Source organism: Tachypleus tridentatus, chromosome 3 (genome assembly GCF_004210375.1).
Source record: "Tachypleus tridentatus isolate NWPU-2018 chromosome 3, ASM421037v1, whole genome shotgun sequence".
NCBI lineage: Eukaryota > Metazoa > Arthropoda > Merostomata > Xiphosura > Limulidae > Tachypleus > Tachypleus tridentatus.
The window spans coordinates 62,327,680-62,338,171 of record NC_134827.1 but is presented as its reverse complement, the minus strand read 5'-3'; positions in this window follow the sequence as shown (position 1 = coordinate 62,338,171).

Here is a 10,492-nt window from a genome sequence, read left to right as displayed (position 1 = left end):
AAATATAATAGTACTGTCTGTTGTATGTCCATGTAACTACTTATCTATATAAATATAATAGTACTGTCTGTTGTATGTCCATGTAACTACTTATCTATATAAATATAATAGTACTGTCTGTTGTATGTCCATGTAACTACTTATCTATATAAATATAATAGTACTGTCTGTTGTATGTCCATGTAACTACTTATCTATATAAATATAATAGTACTGTCTGTTGTATGTCCATGTAACTACTTATCTATATAAATATAATAGTACTGTCTGTTGTATGTCCATGTAACTACTTATCTATATAAATATAATAGTACTGTCTGTTGTATGTCCATGTAACTACTTATCTATATAAATATAATAGTACTGTCTGTTGTATGTCCATGTAACTACTTATCTATATAAATATAATAGTACTGTCTGTTGTATGTCCATGTAACTACTTATCTATATAAATATAATAGTACTGTCTGTTGTATGTCCATGTAACTACTTATCTATATAAATATAATAGTACTGTCTGTTGTATGTCCATGTAACTACTTATCTATATAAATATAATAGTACTGTCTGTTGTATGTCCATGTAACTACTTATCTATATAAATATAATAGTACTGTCTGTTGTATGTCCATGTAACTACTTATCTATATAAATATAATAGTACTGTCTGTTGTATGTCCATGTAACTACTTATCTATATAAATATAATAGTACTGTCTGTTGTATGTCCATGTAACTACTTATCTATATAAATATAATAGTACTGTCTGTTGTATGTCCATGTAACTACTTATCTATATAAATATAATAGTACTGTCTGTTGTATGTCCATGTAACTACTTATCTATATAAATATAATAGTACTGTCTGTTGTATGTCCATGTAACTACTTATCTATATAAATATAATAGTACTGTCTGTTGTATGTCCATGTAACTACTTATCTATATAAATATAATAGTACTGTCTGTTGTATGTCCATGTAACTACTTATCTATATAAATATAATAGTACTGTCTGTTGTATGTCCATGTAACTACTTATCTATATAAATATAATAGTACTGTCTGTTGTATGTCCATGTAACTACTTATCTATATATATAAATATAATAGTACTGTCTGTTGTATGTCCATGTAACTACTTATCTATATAAATATAATAGTACTGTCTGTTGTATGTCCATGTAACTACTTATCTATATAAATATAATAGTACTGTCTGTTGTATGTCCATGTAACTACTTATCTATATAAATATAATAGTACTGTCTGTTGTATGTCCATGTAACTACTTATCTATATAAATATAATAGTACTGTCTGTTGTATGTCCATGTAACTACTTATCTATATAAATATAATAGTACTGTCTGTTGTATGTCCATGTAACTACTTATCTATATAAATATAATAGTACTGTCTGTTGTATGTCCATGTAACTACTTATCTATATAAATATAATAGTACTGTCTGTTGTATGTCCATGTAACTACTTATCTATATAAATATAATAGTACTGTCTGTTGTATGTCCATGTAACTACTTATCTATATAAATATAATAGTACTGTCTGTTGTATGTCCATGTAACTACTTATCTATATAAATATAATAGTACTGTCTGTTGTATGTCCATGTAACTACTTATCTATATAAATATAATAGTACTGTCTGTTGTATGTCCATGTAACTACTTATCTATATAAATATAATAGTACTGTCTGTTGTATGTCCATGTAACTACTTATCTATATAAATATAATAGTACTGTCTGTTGTATGTCCATGTAACTACTTATCTATATAAATATAATAGTACTGTCTGTTGTATGTCCATGTAACTACTTATCTATATAAATATAATAGTACTGTCTGTTGTATGTCCATGTAACTACTTATCTATATAAATATAATAGTACTGTCTGTTGTATGTCCATGTAACTACTTATCTATATAAATATAATAGTACTGTCTGTTGTATGTCCATGTAACTACTTATCTATATAAATATAACAGTAGTACTGTCTGTTGTATGTCCATGTAACTACTTATCTATATAAATATAATAGTACTGTCTGTTGTATGTCCATGTAACTACTTATCTATATAAATATAATAGTACTGTCTGTTGTATGTCCATGTAACTACTTATCTATATAAATATAATAGTACTGTCTGTTGTATGTCCATGTAACTACTTATCTATATAAATATAATAGTACTGTCTGTTGTATGTCCATGTAACTACTTATCTATATAAATATAATAGTACTGTCTGTTGTATGTCCATGTAACTACTTATCTATATAAATATAATAGTACTGTCTGTTGTATGTCCATGTAACTACTTATCTATATAAATATAATAGTACTGTCTGTTGTATGTCCATGTAACTACTTATCTATATAAATATAATAGTACTGTCTGTTGTATGTCCATGTAACTACTTATCTATATAAATATAATAGTACTGTCTGTTGTATGTCCATGTAACTACTTATCTATATAAATATAATAGTACTGTCTGTTGTATGTCCATGTAACTACTTATCTATATAAATATAATAGTACTGTCTGTTGTATGTCCATGTAACTACTTATCTATATAAATATAATAGTACTGTCTGTTGTATGTCCATGTAACTACTTATCTATATAAATATAATAGTACTGTCTGTTGTATGTCCATGTAACTACTTATCTATATAAATATAATAGTACTGTCTGTTGTATGTCCATGTAACTACTTATCTATATAAATATAATAGTACTGTCTGTTGTATGTCCATGTAACTACTTATCTATATAAATATAATAGTACTGTCTGTTGTATGTCCATGTAACTACTTATCTATATAAATATAATAGTACTGTCTGTTGTATGTCCATGTAACTACTTATCTATATAAATATAATAGTACTGTCTGTTGTATGTCCATGTAACTACTTATCTATATAAATATAATAGTACTGTCTGTTGTATGTCCATGTAACTACTTATCTATATAAATATAATAGTACTGTCTGTTGTATGTCCATGTAACTACTTATCTATATAAATATAATAGTACTGTCTGTTGTATGTCCATGTAACTACTTATCTATATAAATATAATAGTACTGTCTGTTGTATGTCCATGTAACTACTTATCTATATAAATATAATAGTACTGTCTGTTGTATGTCCATGTAACTACTTATCTATATAAATATAATAGTACTGTCTGTTGTATGTCCATGTAACTACTTATCTATATAAATATAATAGTACTGTCTGTTGTATGTCCATGTAACTACTTATCTATATAAATATAATAGTACTGTCTGTTGTATGTCCATGTAACTACTTATCTATATAAATATAATAGTACTGTCTGTTGTATGTCCATGTAACTACTTATCTATATAAATATAATAGTACTGTCTGTTGTATGTCCATGTAACTACTTATCTATATAAATATAATAGTACTGTCTGTTGTATGTCCATGTAACTACTTATCTATATAAATATAATAGTACTGTCTGTTGTATGTCCATGTAACTACTTATCTATATAAATATAATAGTACTGTCTGTTGTATGTCCATGTAACTACTTATCTATATAAATATAATAGTACTGTCTGTTGTATGTCCATGTAACTACTTATCTATATAAATATAATAGTACTGTCTGTTGTATGTCCATGTAACTACTTATCTATATAAATATAATAGTACTGTCTGTTGTATGTCCATGTAACTACTTATCTATATAAATATAATAGTACTGTCTGTTGTATGTCCATGTAACTACTTATCTATATAAATATAATAGTACTGTCTGTTGTATGTCCATGTAACTACTTATCTATATAAATATAATAGTACTGTCTGTTGTATGTCCATGTAACTACTTATCTATATAAATATAATAGTACTGTCTGTTGTATGTCCATGTAACTACTTATCTATATAAATATAATAGTACTGTCTGTTGTATGTCCATGTAACTACTTATCTATATAAATATAATAGTACTGTCTGTTGTATGTCCATGTAACTACTACTTATCTATATAAATATAATAGTACTGTCTGTTGTATGTCCATGTAACTACTTATCTATATAAATATAATAGTACTGTCTGTTGTATGTCCATGTAACTACTTATCTATATAAATATAATAGTACTGTCTGTTGTATGTCCATGTAACTACTTATCTATATAAATATAATAGTACTGTCTGTTGTATGTCCATGTAACTACTTATCTATATAAATATAATAGTACTGTCTGTTGTATGTCCATGTAACTACTTATCTATATAAATATAATAGTACTGTCTGTTGTATGTCCATGTAACTACTTATCTATATAAATATAATAGTACTGTCTGTTGTATGTCCATGTAACTACTTATCTATATAAATATAATAGTACTGTCTGTTGTATGTCCATGTAACTACTTATCTATATAAATATAATAGTACTGTCTGTTGTATGTCCATGTAACTACTTATCTATATAAATATAATAGTACTGTCTGTTGTATGTCCATGTAACTACTTATCTATATAAATATAATAGTACTGTCTGTTGTATGTCCATGTAACTACTTATCTATATAAATATAATAGTACTGTCTGTTGTATGTCCATGTAACTACTTATCTATATAAATATAATAGTACTGTCTGTTGTATGTCCATGTAACTACTTATCTATATAAATATAAATAGTACTGTCTGTTGTATGTCCATGTAACTACTTATCTATATAAATATAATAGTACTGTCTGTTGTATGTCCATGTAACTACTTATCTATATAAATATAATAGTACTGTCTGTTGTATGTCCATGTAACTACTTATCTATATAAATATAACAGTACTGTCTGTTGTATGTCCATGTAACTACTTATCTATATAAATATAATAGTACTGTCTGTTGTATGTCCATGTAACTACTTATCTATATAAATATAATAGTACTGTCTGTTGTATGTCCATGTAACTACTTATCTATATAAATATAATAGTACTGTCTGTTGTATGTCCATGTAACTACTTATCTATATAAATATAATAGTACTGTCTGTTGTATGTCCATGTAACTACTTATCTATATAAATAATAGTACTGTCTGTTGTATGTCCATGTAACTACTTATCTATATAAATATAATAGTACTGTCTGTTGTATGTCCATGTAACTACTTATCTATATAAATATAATAGTACTGTCTGTTGTATGTCCATGTAACTACTTATCTATATAAATATAATAGTACTGTCTGTTGTATGTCCATGTAACTACTTATCTATATAAATATAATAGTACTGTCTGTTGTATGTCCATGTAACTACTTATCTATATAAATATAATAGTACTGTCTGTTGTATGTCCATGTAACTACTTATCTATATAAATATAATAGTACTGTCTGTTGTATGTCCATGTAACTACTTATCTATATAAATATAATAGTACTGTCTGTTGTATGTCCATGTAACTACTTATCTATATAAATATAATAGTACTGTCTGTTGTATGTCCATGTAACTACTTATCTATATAAATATAATAGTACTGTCTGTTGTATGTCCATGTAACTACTTATCTATATAAATATAATAGTACTGTCTGTTGTATGTCCATGTAACTACTTATCTATATAAATATAATAGTACTGTCTGTTGTATGTCCATGTAACTACTTTCTATATAAATATAATAGTACTGTCTGTTGTATGTCCATGTAACTACTTATCTATATAAATATAATAGTACTGTCTGTTGTATGTCCATGTAACTACTTATCTATATAAATATAATAGTACTGTCTGTTGTATGTCCATGTAACTACTTATCTATATAAATATAATAGTACTGTCTGTTGTATGTCCATGTAACTACTTATCTATATAAATATAATAGTACTGTCTGTTGTATGTCCATGTAACTACTTATCTATATAAATATAATAGTACTGTCTGTTGTATGTCCATGTAACTACTTATCTATATAAATATAATAGTACTGTCTGTTGTATGTCCATGTAACTACTTATCTATATAAATATAATAGTACTGTCTGTTGTATGTCCATGTAACTACTTATCTATATAAATATAATAGTACTGTCTGTTGTATGTCCATGTAACTACTTATCTATATAAATATAATAGTACTGTCTGTTGTATGTCCATGTAACTACTTATCTATATAAATATAATAGTACTGTCTGTTGTATGTCCATGTAACTACTTATCTATATAAATATAATAGTACTGTCTGTTGTATGTCCATGTAACTACTTATCTATATAAATATAATAGTACTGTCTGTTGTATGTCCATGTAACTACTTATCTATATAAATATAATAGTACTGTCTGTTGTATGTCCATGTAACTACTTATCTATATAAATATAATAGTACTGTCTGTTGTATGTCCATGTAACTACTTATCTATATAAATATAATAGTACTGTCTGTTGTATGTCCATGTAACTACTTATCTATATAAATATAATAGTACAGTGTCTGTTGTATGTCCATGTAACTACTTATCTATATAAATATAATAGTACTGTCTGTTGTATGTCCATGTAACTACTTATCTATATAAATATAATAGTACTGTCTGTTGTATGTCCATGTAACTACTTATCTATATAAATATAATAGTACTGTCTGTTGTATGTCCATGTAACTACTTATCTATATAAATATAATAGTACTGTCTGTTGTATGTCCATGTAACTACTTATCTATATAAATATAATAGTACTGTCTGTTGTATGTCCATGTAACTACTTATCTATATAAATATAATAGTACTGTCTGTTGTATGTCCATGTAACTACTTATCTATATAAATATAATAGTACTGTCTGTTGTATGTCCATGTAACTACTTATCTATATAAATATAATAGTACTGTCTGTTGTATGTCCATGTAACTACTTATCTATATAAATATAATAGTACTGTCTGTTGTATGTCCATGTAACTACTTATCTATATAAATATAATAGTACTGTCTGTTGTATGTCCATGTAACTACTTATCTATATAAATATAATAGTACTGTCTGTTGTATGTCCATGTAACTACTTATCTATATAAATATAATAGTACTGTCTGTTGTATGTCCATGTAACTACTTATCTATATAAATATAATAGTACTGTCTGTTGTATGTCCATGTAACTACTTATCTATATAAATATAATAGTACTGTCTGTTGTATGTCCATGTAACTACTTATCTATATAAATATAATAGTACTGTCTGTTGTATGTCCATGTAACTACTTATCTATATAAATATAATAGTACTGTCTGTTGTATGTCCATGTAACTACTTATCTATATAAATATAATAGTACTGTCTGTTGTATGTCCATGTAACTACTTATCTATATAAATATAATAGTACTGTCTGTTGTATGTCCATGTAACTACTTATCTATATAAATATAATAGTACTGTCTGTTGTATGTCCATGTAACTACTTATCTATATAAATATAATAGTACTGTCTGTTGTATGTCCATGTAACTACTTATCTATATAAATATAATAGTACTGTCTGTTGTATGTCCATGTAACTACTTATCTATATAAATATAATAGTACTGTCTGTTGTATGTCCATGTAACTACTTATCTATATAAATATAATAGTACTGTCTGTTGTATGTCCATGTAACTACTTATCTATATAAATATAATAGTACTGTCTGTTGTATGTCCATGTAACTACTTATCTATATAAATATAATAGTACTGTCTGTTGTATGTCCATGTAACTACTTATCTATATAAATATAATAGTACTGTCTGTTGTATGTCCATGTAACTACTTATCTATATAATATAATAGTACTGTCTGTTGTATGTCCATGTAACTACTTATCTATATAAATATAATAGTACTGTCTGTTGTATGTCCATGTAACTACTTATCTATATAAATATAATAGTACTGTCTGTTGTATGTCCATGTAACTACTTATCTATATAAATATAATAGTACTGTCTGTTGTATGTCCATGTAACTACTTATCTATATAAATATAATAGTACTGTCTGTTGTATGTCCATGTAACTACTTATCTATATAAATATAATAGTACTGTCTGTTGTATGTCCATGTAACTACTTATCTATATAAATATAATAGTACTGTCTGTTGTATGTCCATGTAACTACTTATCTATATAAATATAATAGTACTGTCTGTTGTATGTCCATGTAACTACTTATCTATATAAATATAATAGTACTGTCTGTTGTATGTCCATGTAACTACTTATCTATATAAATATAATAGTACTGTCTGTTGTATGTCCATGTAACTACTTATCTATATAAATATAATAGTACTGTCTGTTGTATGTCCATGTAACTACTTATCTATATAAATATAATAGTACTGTCTGTTGTATGTCCATGTAACTACTTATCTATATAAATATAATAGTACTGTCTGTTGTATGTCCATGTAACTACTTATCTATATAAATATAATAGTACTGTCTGTTGTATGTCCATGTAACTACTTATCTATATAAATATAATAGTACTGTCTGTTGTATGTCCATGTAACTACTTATCTATATAAATATAATAGTACTGTCTGTTGTATGTCCATGTAACTACTTATCTATATAAATATAATAGTACTGTCTGTTGTATGTCCATGTAACTACTTATCTATATAAATATAATAGTACTGTCTGTTGTATGTCCATGTAACTACTTATCTATATAAATATAATAGTACTGTCTGTTGTATGTCCATGTAACTACTTATCTATATAAATATAATAGTACTGTCTGTTGTATGTCCATGTAACTACTTATCTATATAAATATAATAGTACTGTCTGTTGTATGTCCATGTAACTACTTATCTATATAAATATAATAGTACTGTCTGTTGTATGTCCATGTAACTACTTATCTATATAAATATAATAGTACTGTCTGTTGTATGTCCATGTAACTACTTATCTATATAAATATAATAGTACTGTCTGTTGTATGTCCATGTAACTACTTATCTATATAAATATAATAGTACTGTCTGTTGTATGTCCATGTAACTACTTATCTATATAAATATAATAGTACTGTCTGTTGTATGTCCATGTAACTACTTATCTATATAAATATAATAGTACTGTCTGTTGTATGTCCATGTAACTACTTATCTATATAAATATAATAGTACTGTCTGTTGTATGTCCATGTAACTACTTATCTATATAAATATAATAGTACTGTCTGTTGTATGTCCATGTAACTACTTATCTATATAAATATAATAGTACTGTCTGTTGTATGTCCATGTAACTACTTATCTATATAAATATAATAGTACTGTCTGTTGTATGTCCATGTAACTACTTATCTATATAAATATAATAGTACTGTCTGTTGTATGTCCATGTAACTACTTATCTATATAAATATAATAGTACTGTCTGTTGTATGTCCATGTAACTACTTATCTATATAAATATAATAGTACTGTCTGTTGTATGTCCATGTAACTACTTATCTATATAAATATAATAGTACTGTCTGTTGTATGTCCATGTAACTACTTATCTATATAAATATAATAGTACTGTCTGTTGTATGTCCATGTAACTACTTATCTATATAAATATAATAGTACTGTCTGTTGTATGTCCATGTAACTACTTATCTATATAAATATAATAGTACTGTCTGTTGTATGTCCATGTAACTACTTATCTATATAAATATAATAGTACTGTCTGTTGTATGTCCATGTAACTACTTATCTATATAAATATAATAGTACTGTCTGTTGTATGTCCATGTAACTACTTATCTATATAAATATAATAGTACTGTCTGTTGTATGTCCATGTAACTACTTATCTATATAAATATAATAGTACTGTCTGTTGTATGTCCATGTAACTACTTATCTATATAAATATAATAGTACTGTCTGTTGTATGTCCATGTAACTACTTATCTATATAAATATAATAGTACTGTCTGTTGTATGTCCATGTAACTACTTATCTATATAAATATAATAGTACTGTCTGTTGTATGTCCATGTAACTACTTATCTATATAAATATAATAGTACTGTCTGTTGTATGTCCATGTAACTACTTATCTATATAAATATAATAGTACTGTCTGTTGTATGTCCATGTAACTACTTATCTATATAAATATAATAGTACTGTCTGTTGTATGTCCATGTAACTACTTATCTATATAAATATAATAGTACTGTCTGTTGTATGTCCATGTAACTACTTATCTATATAAATATAATAGTACTGTCTGTTGTATGTCCATGTAACTACTTATCTATATAAATATAATAGTACTGTCTGTTGTATGTCCATGTAACTACTTATCTATATAAATATAATAGTACTGTCTGTTGTATGTCCATGTAACTACTTATCTATATAAATATAATAGTACTGTCTGTTGTATGTCCATG